Source organism: Balaenoptera borealis, assembly GCF_965194805.1.
Source record: "Balaenoptera borealis genome assembly, chromosome: 17".
Taxonomy (NCBI): domain Eukaryota; kingdom Metazoa; phylum Chordata; class Mammalia; order Artiodactyla; family Balaenopteridae; genus Balaenoptera; species Balaenoptera borealis.
The window spans coordinates 10,000,139-10,012,957 of record NC_138876.1 but is presented as its reverse complement, the minus strand read 5'-3'; the positions used below and the strand labels follow the sequence as shown (position 1 = coordinate 10,012,957).

At 44.7% G+C, this 12,819-nt stretch overlaps 2 long non-coding RNA genes across 2 annotated transcripts in view; one reads left to right on the top strand and one right to left on the bottom strand.

Annotated features, from left to right (window-relative positions):
* LOC309614585 overlaps positions 1–12,819 on the bottom strand; it is a 174,057-nt gene that overhangs the window by 134,172 nt on the left and 27,066 nt on the right. The gene's annotated exons all lie outside the window — the stretch shown is intronic.
* Positions 3–12,819, top strand: part of LOC309614588 — a 38,661-nt gene continuing 25,844 nt past the window's right edge. The window contains exons 1-2 of the long non-coding RNA XR_014236304.1: positions 3–1,069; positions 5,527–5,645. This is a non-coding gene — a long non-coding RNA (uncharacterized lncRNA). The remainder of the gene's footprint in view (positions 1,070–5,526; positions 5,646–12,819) is intronic.

The window sequence follows — 12,819 nt, the reverse complement described above, 5'->3', positions numbered from 1 at the left end:
TTGGCGGTGGGCAGCCCTTTTGTTTCCATTCTGAGTTTTCCCCTGTTCACTGTCAGTGGTGGCTACGGCGGCCGATGGCTTGATGGCTGCAGCATGCTTTGTTTGCTGATAGGGCAGGCAACGTTTTTCATTCGTAAGATCGTGGCAGAACTGCCTCCGCATGGCGTCCGAGGCTGGGTCCTAAAAGGCAATATAGCTTCTGCCTGGCACTATCTCTTGGGACATGCACTTTGGGAGCCCATGACCTGGAGTTGGGGAGCCGTACGTTAGGGCAGGTAGACCACACAGAGAGAGCGATGTGTGAGGAGCCCCAGCTATTCCATTCCCAGCTGTTCCAGCACTAACTGATACAGAGTGCGTGAAGAGTTCAGCACTGATTTTGGGAAGGTCCCCGTGGTAAGTCAGGGTGGAACCACCTCAGGACCATGAGACTCTGGTTGTGGCTTTTAGAAGTCAGCATCAGAGGTTTTTGAGTTACTCAGCTCCTCTGGAGGTAGGTTTTAACCAATTTCAATTCCTATAAGCCCACAGGAATGTAGAACTTCGTTCAAAACACACTATAAACTGACTCATATTCACGAGACTATTAAAAAAAAGTTGAACATATGCTTCGTTTTCTTAGGGCTTCCAAAAACAATAGGCAAGTCTTTCAAATGGAGCCATGTGTGTGCAGAAGATCTGCCTGGAATCCAAATCCTTCCATAATTTAGTTAGCCTAAGGAAAATTCTTTTGTTTCGTTGAACCTGGAGACGAAGAAAATTGCTGGTCTAGAGAAACAGCCTTTGGTCACAAGGTTGGAAAAGTCGTATCAGGCAGACATGATTGAGTAAATTAGGGCAGGTTTTCCCCTCCTCAATAACTTGTCCATCTTCTTTTCTAGGTCTTGATTGTATAAAAAGTACAACTGACTTCAGATTTGATGAATCCTGAGTGGCATGGAGGGACAAGGAAATATTGTATCTGAAGAAGCCGGATGGTTGGTTGTGTTCAGATTGTAAAGGAATTGCCAGAACTGGAGGAGTCTTTAGGGATCTTACAGTTGAAGCCCTCTGTTTCTATGACTGAGAGGTTGGTAGCCCAGTGAATGAATGTGACTTACAGAGCTGGTTATAGGGCTGGGATGGGAACTAGGGATGCCCGAGTCTTTTCTGAGTCACCTGGCAGCCTACTAGTTGCTGTTGCTCTTTTAAACCTCCCCCTTAAATGTATTTAAGTCCCCAGGGAAAGCTGTGAGCTGGGAACAATTAGAGGGAGGACTAAGGTAAAGAGAGACTTGGCGGACAGTGGGGTGGAGAGAAGATCTGAACGTTGTTTCCTAAAATTCAAGGTCCTTCTGCTGCCTGAAGGGGTTCAATTGGAAAGACTGGGTTTCTAATACGGGAGGTGGGTGGGGTGGAGTGTGTGTGCTGGGGGGGAGGGGAGACAGGATGGTCCAGTACGAATATGATCAGTGTTCAATCTGAGAGCTGGAAGATGCGCTATTGTTTGCCAACCGAGGGAAGGGAATGGAGGAAACTTTTGGCACTGATGTTAAAAGTGAGTGAGGGAGTGTGGGAAGATCTGAGGGAAGATCGTTTGGGGCAGAGGGAACAGCAAGAATGAGGCTGGAACAGACGTGAACGTTTGAGGGCGGTGTGGACGCCACTGTAGGGGAGCTGAATGAGCAAAGTGACATCCCAGGGGATGAGGTTGGAGAGAGACCACAGGGTCAGGCTCTGTGGCACATGGTGTAGACCCTGGAAGAGTTTGGAACTTGCTCTGAGTCTAGCAGGGAAGTTGTAAGGTGGAGGGCTCCTTTAGGGCAGGGACTGTCTTGTTACATTCTCCCACAGCTGAGGTTATTGCATATTCCAAAAAGGAAGATGCAGCCCTGACACCTCTGATAGAAGAAGTTGAGAAGAAAGATGGGCAAGGACGATGAGACCATGTCAAGCTGCTCTCTGGTCCTTAGACCAACGTTTCAGTTCCTGACCTCATTGCCTCACTTCACTCTGTGACTAAGCAGTGAAGAAATAACTGCCTCTATTTTAAGACAGGACGCTGAGGCGAAGAGAGATTGACCTGCTTGCCCAAGGTCGTGGCTGATTATGGCAGAGCTCGGGTGGGAGCCCCAGGCCTCCTGACCCCCAGTCCAGGGCTCTTCTGAAACCCCCAGAGTCCTCGACAGGGAAGCCCTCTCCATCTTTCCTAACTTTGAACACTGCCATCACGGACGGGGCTGGGCAGGCCTTGTCCTAGGTGTCCCACCAGAGAAGTCACCACAGACCTCTTCTGAGGAAGCAGAAAGGAATGCTCTCCGGGACCTGGAAGACTAAATAAAGAGTGTTACCAACGGGGTATCACCCACAAAGAAACCATCTGCTTTCACAGAGCAGCCGAGAAAGAGTTTCACGCGGTGTAGTGCTTATTACCGGTTTGTGCTGAAACCTCAGGGCGGACCACCCACTCCTCAAGCATGGAGACCCCCAGGCGGCAGGCAAGAATCTAGGTTCAAACCTCAGATGGGCCAGAAACGTAGCTTTCTTTGCTTCTCTACAACGGAATCTGCTTAGGATTTCAAGCCTCTGTTAGGTTCAGGCGTTGGAAACGTCATCTCCATCCATTTGGGCATCTTGGGTGATGCGTCTAGGCTCTGGAGGGCTGCTGACTTCCCGGGAACTGCGCGGAGGGATCAGTGGAGCTCAGCACTGCCACCCCTGCACGTGACGTCCCTGTCTGGCCTTCGGGCCTTACTCCATTGTCCCCTCTCCTCCCTGACTGCGAGTCTCCTTTTGCCCTCTGGCTCTCTGTGAAATGGGAACAGCTACAGCAGAGAGCTGCCCCACCGAGGCTTCGGGGACCCGGTGCTCTGCCTCACGGGCATATGCAGACGTCTCTTCTGCTCCCACACCATCCCAGCTTGGGCTCCCCAGGCGCCACCTGCTCTTCGGTTCTCTAAACTCCTGGGGGCTTAATCACACCCCCCACCCTGAGCTTGGCAGGGGTGGTGGCAGGACCCAAGGTCCCTGCACCCCAACTCTGTCCCTACCCCAGCCCAGGCGAGCTTCATGAGGTGTCAGTGAAACCAAAGCATAATCTGCCCTTACCATGAATTCTTCTGATGCTTTTGCTGGGGTTTGGGCTTTAAAACCTGAACACTCAAAATTGCTTCTTTTGTTCTGTCTGCATTCTCCTTGGTCATCTCTTCCCTGAGCCCCTAAACACTGAATGTTTACCTGCTGCTTAAATGCAGGGAAAGAACCACAAGGTACAAGGAAGTTTGGGACCAGAAAACAAAACAAAACAAAATCTTATTAAAATATTAATGATTTTTTAAATATTAAAAATATTTATCCTTCTACTTCATTATATGCCTAATGTTGGGAACATCTGTTTGAAGTCAGATCTGGTTAGACTCCTAACAGCAAGGTGCTTGATTTATCCATTAGGACACACATATGAGACTCAGTATCATCTATAACATGGAAGTAATTATTCCTACTTGATGGATTATTTTGAGGATTATAAAAGATAACGCCTATTAAGCTCTTGGTACAGTGCCGGGTCACTTTCATGATTATCCTCATTCTGACTGGGTCTCCAGTTTGTGATTAGTGTTGTGTTCTCTACTTGTGCAGTTGGGGAGGTCCCAAGACCACCCCCAGGTCCAGTGATTCCAGTGATTTGTTAGAAGGACTCACAGAACTCAGAAAAGCTGGTATACTCACGGTTGTGGTTTATTACAGTGAAAGGATACCGGTCAGAATCGGCCAAGAGAAGGAGACTCAGGGCAGCGACATGGGCTGTCAACCATGTCTAGGTGACTAACCCTCAAGCTCCTCAGGGGAGCTCCCCTGGTTCCAAATACTCCGTGAGTGTTGCCACATCATTACTGGGAAAGTCAGTGCAGGAGTTTGCAGGAGTCCACAGGGAGAGAACTACGGAGATGTCATGCCTGGAGCTCTCCTGGACTCTTTCACTGTAATAAACCACAACCTCTGCCTTCTTCTTCCTCACCTTCCCAAGCTAGAAAACAGACCTTCTCTGGCATCTGCTCTCTTTTGCATTCTACTGGCCTCCTGAATATCCTTGAATCTGTACCTTCTTTCCGTCCTCACTGTCAAGGTCACTGTGGGTCACTTGGGCCAGGACAAACACCCCCTGACTGGCCTCTCCAACTCTCTGTCTACCCCAGTCAATCCTCTGCAGTGTTTAGAGGGACCTCTCTAAAGAGCACCAGCTGGATCTGAAAGACCTTGGTGATTTCTATCACCGGCCACAACGTTCAGACTCGCTTGGCAAATGCAACTCTGCTTGGTTTTCTGGCCACTTTCCTTGTCAGCTTCTCTCCTGTCTTCTGCATAGGATGTTGTTATTCAAATACAGTGTTCACAACCCTGGGCGTTTGCTCTTTCCATCTGGATTATTTTCCTGCCTCTCTCACACCTCTCCAAGGCCCCTTTCCTGTGACCCACCACCTTCCACTCATCAGGACAGGCCAACCTCCCTGGGCTCAACTAAAATGTCACCTCCCTGGAGAAGCCTTCCTGGTCCTCCCTGGATGCTTCCTTGGTGCTGTGGACAATCCTGCTGTTCTTTTACCTTATCCCATGATGTTTCCAACCCTGCGCCTGGTGCACGGAAGAAACTCAGTAAATACTTGTTGGCTTAATTCACAAATGATACAATCTGCAACATATCTGACTCCATATACTAAAGAGGTAGTTTTATGCTGGGCTTTATTACAGGTTGATTCCCAAACGTAATGGGATTAGATGTCTTTAAAAACAATTTTTTTTAAAATTGAAGTATAGTTGAATTACAATGTTGTGTTAATTACTGCTGTACAGCCAAGTGACTCAGTTATACGTACATATACATTCTTTTTCATATTCTTTTCCATTACGGTTTATCACAAGATATTGAATATAATTCCCTGTGCTATACCATAGGACCTCGTTGTTTATACATTCCATATATACTAATTTACATCTGTTCATCCCAAACTCCCAATCCAACCCTCTCCCACCCCCCTCCCCATTGGCAACCACCAGTCTATTCTCTGTGTCTAATGGGATTAGATTTCTGACTCTCATTCCTTTTTATTGGCCACAATTTTAATGTCAGATCTTTTATTTTAATGTTTACATCCCATACAGTTTCTTCTTTACTCCTACCATTGCTTCTCCTTTTCTACATGAATCAAATCGTTTCTTCCCTCCTTCTCGAGAGCGCTGCTCTGGAACTAGCGAGTGGCTCAGTCGCTTTATCATGTAATACCCGGCTATAAAGCACATCAAGTACTCCTGGCAGGTTCTGCTTTATGAGAAGATATTTATTATGTTTGCGCTCTGGAAGCTGGTTATCACGTACTAGCTGTGTTTCAATGTTGCATTGTTTTCCCACTATTGCTTTAAGGGCCGAAAGGAAGCACCAATGGTCTCCAATACTGCCACCTTGTGGCAAAGTGGGATGATAACCAGGGCTTCAGGGAAGGTGGGTTGTCTGTCTGTATTAACCCATGTTTTCCCCTGATGTGTGCACAGAGGAAAGGCCATATGAGGACACAGCAAGGAGGTGGTTGCCTGCAAGCCAGGAAGAGAGCTCTCACCAGAAACTGACCATGCTGGCGCCCTGACCTTGGACTTAACCAGCCAACAAAACTGTGAGTAATACATTTCTGTTGTTTGAGCCATACAGTCTGTGGCATTTTGCTATGGCAGCCCAGGAAGACTAATAACAGTGTATTCTGATCCTGTCTTATCCTGTGACTCACAAATATTCAGTGGGTTTAAATAATCTTTATTTATTATTGAAGTTAATATCAAACTTATTTAAAAGTTAATGACATTTAACTCTACCCAATACTCTGTAATGACCTATATGGGAGTAGAATCTAAAAAAGAGTGGATATATGTATATGTATAATGGATTCATTTTGCTGCATAGCAGAAACTAACACAACATTGTAAATCAACTATACTCCAATAAAAATTAATTTAAAAAAGTTAATGATATTTAACATAATTTAAATAAACTCACAAGCGTCTGCTGGGAGTAGGTATCTTATGGAGACCGGACAAGGGCTTGAATCTGAGTGACATGGGTTGATACAGTGACAGCAAATGCAGATATAGGCACTGACTAGAGGGGCTCAAGAGAGAAAGTTCTGGGAAGGCAGAGAAATAACAAAAAGGGCTCTGGGCCTCCACAGACCTTAGAGAGGGGATTTGAATTCATTTTACATAAATCTCTGAGCACCCAACTACTATCTGGGTTAATAATAACATCTTAAGTTACAGATCCCCTCCAAGTTACAGACTGGATAGACCTTCTCTGAAATTTTCAGTCAAGATTCCGGTGTTCAGGTGTGGAAAATCATAGAAGCATCTTCTGGAATGTTGTTTTTATGTGGCTTTTTCCTGTCTGGGCATGATGCAATTTATATAGTACTTCAGAAAAAAAAGCATGTATTTGTATTACTATTATCAAGTGGAACAATACAAATTACTAAGAACTAAGATAAAGGGAATCCTAGCTTAAGCCTAAGCAGCGTCCACTGGTGGGAATTCTGACGTGTTTGGGCAGGTCAGGCTGACAGGGGTGGGAGGGGGTGGGTACTGCCCGAGGAGCTTCCTGGAGGATAAACTCATTCTACTGGAAGCAGAGACAGAATGAAGGAGGAAGACTACTGATTAAAACTTAAAACTACAGATTAAAACTTAATCTGCTGATTAAAACTTTAGCCAATTAATAGGCTTATACACACGGCCAGTTTGACTTTGAATCATGTGATGTTGAAAGAGCATCATATGAGGAAATAACAAAGTCTCACCTTACTTGGGTTTGCCAGATATTCCCAGGCATGTGGCAGTGTTAAGCTTCCTGGCCCCCTTGGGGTTGGATGGAGCCATGGGATTAGCACCAACCAATGAGTTGTGAGGGCAAGTGGATGCTGGCATTTGGGGCTGAAGCATTAAATTGCAAGCTTGAGACCCCTTTGAGCTTTTTTTTTGAACTGTCAAAGTTCCAGATGGTGGCTGTTCCATTATCCTGGGTCCCTGAAGCAGTATGGTGAACGCAGACCCACCAACCCACAACAGTCAAGTGGCAAGAGCAAGAAATAAACGTCTGTGGTTCTGAAATTTTGGGGTTGTTTGTCACTGCAGCACAACCTAACCTCTGAAGTGATACGATGAGGTCTTCAGGAATCTTCCTCAACTTAAAACATCCCTGTCCTGCACCTTTATTTTCAAGGCACACCCAACAGGTAATGAAATAATCTGTCTTTAAATAATTCCTCCTTTGCGATTTGTTCATATTCCCTTTGTGATCCTTTTTTGACCTATACGTTGTGAAGTGAGGTCAGAAGAAATTTCACACCATTTCTTACATGTGTAAGAAAAGGAGCTTCCTTGTTTCCGATCATTGATGAAATCTTTATGAGCCCCTACTGCACAGGATAGAAGGTTGGGAGAGAGAGGAGAGGGTGAGATGGGGTAGAAAGAATTTTGTTTGCCAGTAAACTGTATCTAAGTCTCCTCTGGTTAAAACAATCTCTTTCACTTCCAAGCAGTCCATTTTGGTAAATGCTCAATCATTCAGTGTGCACCCCCTTCCCTCCCAAAGATGGCATCCGGTAGGGAACAGGGACTCCTGTGTCTTTGTGGCCATGGGAAAGGAGATCTTGGCTCTGTGGGCAAAGGTGGCCTTTGATTCCCTCTGAATGTTTTGGTATGGTTTCCAGTCACTTGCACTGGTGACCTTGAGGTGCAGGGGTTGAATTGGGGATTTCTGTCTCTCTCTGCCTCTCGTGCTGCGTGCCCTCTTTCCTGCCCCCAGTGTGGCTGCCCAGCCCCGTGGCCCATATGGCTCTGCCACTTTACCTCTTGACCTTATGAGGTCACCTGGGGCTGTCAGTGCAGTTACCTTCCAACGTCCCTGCCAAGAATGTGGAGACTCCTGTGTCCATTCCATACTGAGGGTGGGGCAGGGCTGGGGGAAGCTCAGGAATCCCAATTTTGGCTTTTTCTCTGCCTAGCTCTGCTGAATCACCAATCTAATCGATGCAATTGCTCCACTTTGCGGGGCTGGCTGGGACACCAGGGGTGTCTGGCAAAGCCTTCAAACTATTAAGTCCTCCATTTTGAAATTCTAGATGTGGAATCCATTGCATACGTTTCTTTCTTCTTTTAAAATTATTTATTTATTTTTAATTGGAATATAATTGCTTTACAATGTGTGTTAGTTTCTGCTGTACAATGAAGTGAATCAGTTGTATGTATACATATATCCCCTCCCTCTTGGACCTCCCTCCTCCCACCCCCTCCCCCATCCCACCCATCTAGGTCATCACAGAGCACCAAGCCGAGCTTCCTGTGCTTTATAGCAGGTTCCCACTAGCTGTCTGTTTTACACATGGTAGTGTATATATGTCAGTCCTGATCTCCCAATTCGTCCCACCCTCCCCTTCCCCCCGTGTCCACATGTCCGTTCTCTGCATCTGCGTCTCTATTCCTGCCCTGGAAGTAGGTTCATCTGTATCATTTTTCTAGATTCCACAGCCACTGTGGAAAACAGTATGGAGGTTCTTTAAAAAACTGGTAATAGAATTACCATATGACCCAGCAACCCCACCTCTGGGCATATACCCTGAGAAAACCATAACTCAAAAGGACACATGTACCCCAAAGTTCATTACAGCACTATTTACAATAGCCAGGACATGGAAACAACCTGAATGTCCATTGCCTGTGTTTCTGATTGCTTGCTCCCCTGCTTCGGTTTCCTTTCTCCACTGGGTCAGAAAGATGACCAACGTCCCCGTCTGTCAGGTGGGACATCCATCATGTCACATCCTGAGCACTCTCTGTGCCTTGCTTAGAAAAAAGCCCAGTGTTCACGTCAGCCAGGTCTGGTTCTTGATATGTTCATTGGCGCTTAAGGAATATATACTATATCTTTATAAAGTATGGCTTTTAAAATGTTGTCTTGGAAGTTCTATTTTAGTATTCAAAAACTGAATACCAAATGTGCTTTCCCTTTCTTTGCATTTCTGCTGTAAGAGTCCTAATCACACACAACCCTCTACTTCCTTGCCAAGGCAGATGGATGCCTTTGGATGATGAGAGAGAAGGTCATATACGTTAAGGTTAAAAATACCGAGAATTCCCTGGCGGTCCAGTGGTTAGGACTCCGTGCTTCCACTGCAAGGGGCATGGGTTTGATCCCTGCTCGGGGAACTAAGATCCCACGTGCTGCACGGTATGGCCAAAAAAAAAAAAGGAAAATAAAAAGAACAATATAAAAAAAAGATTAAAAATACCTCTGCCATTATTTTAATGTTTTTAAGGAAAAGGATCATATTTCACTTCTCTCTACACATTCTCATGGTGCACACAAGGGGTGACCAACTTGTCCCAGTTAGTTGGGACTTTTACCACCAAAAGTCCCATGTCCAGGGAACCTCTCAGTCCTTTGCAGACCAGGCAAACTGAGGGTCACCCCTATGTACACAATCCATTATTTATTGCTGAAGGTAAGATGGTGATTTTCTTGGTATGAAATGATTATCCCCATAGTAATCATTAGCCTCAGAAGTAAATGATAACATGTCGGAATTTCCACATATTTTTTTTTTAACATCTTTATTGGAGTATAATTGCTTTACAGTGGTGTGTTAGTTTCTGCTTTATAACAAAGTGAATCAGCTATACATATACACATATCCCCATATGTCCTCCCTCTTGCGTCTCCCTCCCACCCTCCCTATCCCACCCCTCTAGGTGGTCACAAAGCACAGAGCTGATCTCCCTGTGCTGTGCAGCTGCTTCCCACTAGAAAAAAAAAAAAAAAAAGGTCCACACATGTTTTAACTATAACTTCTGAATTTCTAAACAGTGGTTTTGCTCAGCCAACACATAATTGACTCATACGGTCTCACTTCAATGAACACATGATTATCCCTCACAAAAGAAGACTAAACAGAGCCCAGATTCATGCATTGGCTAATTGTTTGTTCTGGCCCTTTGGTCTTTGGCCATAATAATTGCTAGCTTTCAAAGGACTAGAGAAATAGTTGGCTGCAGTATAAAAGTAAACTCTTTTAAGGTCTTTAATAATAATATTTATTTGTGATAAATAATCTATTTAATAAATAGATTTACTCTTTAATAAAATCTATGTCTTGTATTGATGGTTTCGAACTGCAAGTCATTGCCTCTTGCGAGAAATCCCGGGACACAGGAATGAGGGATTCTCATGAATAATTTGCAGTAGGTGGACATCCTTGCCATGGTTCTTGCCTCAGAACGATGGAGGGCAAGGGACTGGAATCAGGAGACAAGAGATCTCGTCCGGGTTGTACCACTAACCACTTGGGAAGCCTCACTTTAAAGGCTTTGAGGCCATGACTAAAGTTTCTCACCTGCAAAAGGGAAAGGAATAGATCATTTTTAGACTAGTGCCAATGTATGGAGATTTATCATGGTCAAAAATTATGATTCCTTTTTTTTAGATTCCACATATAAATGATATCATATGGTAGTTGTCTTCCTCTGTCTGACTTGCTTCACTTAGTGTGATAATGTCTAGGTCCATCCATGTTGCTGCAAATGGCATTATTTCATTCTTGTTTATGGCTGAGTAATATTCCATTGTATATATGTGCCACATCTTTATCCATTCCTCTGTTGATGGACGCTTAGGTTGCTTCCATGTCCTGGCTATGGTAAATAGTGCTGCGGTGAACATTGGGGTGCATGTATCTCTTTGAATTATGGTTTTCTCTGGATATACGTCCAGGAGTGGGATTGCAGGATCATATGGGAACTCTGTTTCTTATCGTGACCATAAGGTCCTTTTGTGAGGTTGCCCTGTGATGTAACTTCTGCAACCTTTGCCAAGCCCAGCGTGCTTTGCGCTTCCTCGGCCCTGTTCCCTTGTGTCCACCTGGGGCATCTCCCACCCTCGGCCAGATCGTGTCTCTTACTCTTTGCAGCTTTTGGCAGGCTCCATCAGTCTCCAGCCTCCTGGTTCCTCTCCACGTTGTCACTCTTCACTTCCCTTGGGAGACCTATGAAGACCTATGACACTTTTAAAATCTTCTGTGAATACTAAGCATCCAATTGGCTGGTAATAAATATTCCTTTGCCTTGCTTATCCTTTCTGCACACTTCGCCTTAGACATCTCACAGGAATGGGTAGGAGGCAGCCTTTGAGCCTTACTCAATACCAGCCTACAGATCCCAGCCTAATATTGTCCTACCTTCAATGTCCCTGGCCCAGAGCAACTTTCTCTCTTTTCTGAAATTAATTTTTATTATATTTATGCATATATAAATTTCCAGGTAAAGCGTTTTAAGTGTGCAATTCAGTGGCATAATTAAATTACATTCATAATGTTACTCAATCATCACTACTGTTTCCAAAACCTTTTCATGACTTCAAGCAAAACCTTTACAACCATTAAGCAATAACTCTCACCCTCTCCCTCCCCTGCAACCCCTGATCACCTTTAATCTACTTTCTGTCTCCAACAATTCCACAGCAACTCCCTTACATTTATACTATAGAAGAAATCATATGCCTTTGTGATATCTATGTGACTTAATGATATGTCTAAATTTGGTAAAGGGTTCAGATGGAGTCATTATATGAGTATCAAGAATCTACTGTACTTAGATTCTGTCCGTAAATGTGTTAGGTGATGTTGGAGATACTGAAGTATAAGACCTGGTGTTTGCCAAGGTTGGGACCCCAATTGCTTCTTGCTCCCTTTTGCCATGAAAGATGTCACAAAAGTATTGAAGTACTTTTTGCAGCTGAGAACCATACAGTCTTAACACCATTCTCAAGGTCAGCACTTATCACATTTTAAAGGGCACATTAGTTACCTGCGCATTATGTTACAATGCTGATTCCAATAAGCACATATGGGGTTGGGTGCTAGTTTCTGCATTTCTAAAATGCTCACAGCTGGTGCCCATCCATGGACCACACTTCGAGTAGTAAGGCCCTCCCATCAGAAGAGTTGGTGCTCAAGATAAAACTAATTGCCCTCCATAGGTCTATGCCCTCAAGATGCCTGCAGCCTAGTTGTAGAGACCAGTCTAGCTATCATGAAATAGTAGCAAAAAAAAAAAAGTAAGACAGTACTTCATTATATTCTACATTCCATGAACGCCACTGTGGTGGTTAATTTTAAGTATCAACCTGACTGGTGCCCAGATATTTGATTAAACATTATTTCTGGGTGTGTCTTTGAGGGAGTTTCTGGATGAAATTAGCGTGTGAATCGGTGGACTCATTGCAAGTTGCCCTCCCCAGCGTGGGTGGGTATCATCCAATCTGTTGAGGGCCTGAATCTGTTGAGGGCTGGACAAAAGCAAAAAAGCAGAGGAAGGAAGAGTTTGGCCTTTTTTGCCTGATTGCTTGAACTGGGACATCAGTCTTCTCCTGCCCTTGGTGTTCGTGGTTCTCAGGCCTTCAGACTTGGACTGATTACACCCCTGGCTTTCCTGGGTCTCCAGCTTGTAGATGCAGATGCAGGGAACTTCTCAGCTTTCATAATCCATGAGCCAATTCCTTATGATAAATATCTTCCTCTCTCTCTGTGTGTGTGTGTGTGTGTGTGTGTGTGTGTGTGTATATTATTGGTTCTGTTTCTCTGGAAAACCCTGACTAATACATCCATGATAGGCCCTGGAAAGGTTGAGAGGAAAGAGGGCCAGATGTGACCTGTCTGCTCATGTTTCGTCCTTCTCATCGTATTTGAAGTTTCTTCATGGCATAGCCTTCTCTCTTTTTCTATAGTTTTAGTCAACAAGAATGAAGTCAAT